Raw genomic sequence first — 1,105 nt, 5'->3', positions numbered from 1 at the left:
TTTGGAAATGGGACCCTTGTATAGCATGGTCCTGGCATGTGCAAGGTGTTCACATGTCTGAGGGAAGCTGAGAGCAGCTCAGTGACAGAGCCTGGAGGGTGTGAATGTGTTGCCACCCTGACATTGCTCTCACTCTGAGCATCCCTCAAGGCCAGCAAAAATAAGTCCAAACCCAACTTTTTCCTCACCATTGTCTCAGTCTTGCTATCCCTCTGTGATACTGCAGACACACTAATCTTTAGCTGGATAAACACTCCTCCAGGGAAGAAGTAGGGGAGACCTGTCATGATGAGCACAGCCCAGAAAGAGAGAAGTGTGTGATGAGCAGAGCCACTTCCCTGCACATCACAGAGGGAGGGAGGGGAGTTTCCCCACCAGATTTGTCCAACCACAACCAAAGGTGTAAGGCCAGTGATGGGACACAAGTGTGCATAGGTTGTATGGGGTCACGAGGAGGGGGCCACAAGGGCAGTAGGGGCACCCTTGGGCTGTCAAATGGCTCTGTGAGGCTGGTCGTGCAGCCTTGACAGCATTCTCAGGATGAGGTGGTGCAATTCTGCTCTCAGGAAGGTGAATGATATCCCACCTGGAGCCCACAAAGCCGAGAAGGGTATCCCGCCGTCACTGCCCGAGTGGCCACGTGTGGCCTTTGGCTGTGGTCACTGCTCCGGTCAGGAAACTGCCTAGACACGTGCCAGGAAAAAAACCAGGGAAATGCTTTCCTTGAACAATTGTGTCATCGTGAGGGCATGGTTTTGCCGGAACAGCATTTCAGCTGGTGTTTAGCAGGAAGGTGAGGCCGGGAGCCCTGAGCGGCGTAGGGAGCAGCCCGAGAGCGAAACAAAGGGGCTGGAGCGGGGGCTCTGGGAGGCAGCCGGGTGTCCTGGGGCGCTGCTGAGGGTCTCCCCCGCCGTGTTCCCCAGCCGCTTCTTCCCCCCATAGATGACACCATCTCCCAGCGATCGGGAGTCACTCTCAAACGGGGCGAAACCTCTCTCCCAGCGATCCCGCTCAAACCGGGGGATCGTCATCCCCCTGAAGGCCACCCCCCATCCCTCGTAATCCCCTTCCCCAAAAAGGCTTCCCCTCCTCCGCGCCCCGCCCC

The sequence above is a fragment of the Parus major genome, chromosome 28 (genome assembly GCF_001522545.3).
Source record: "Parus major isolate Abel chromosome 28, Parus_major1.1, whole genome shotgun sequence".
Lineage (NCBI taxonomy): Eukaryota > Metazoa > Chordata > Aves > Passeriformes > Paridae > Parus > Parus major.
Note: the sequence above shows the minus strand (reverse complement) of the source record.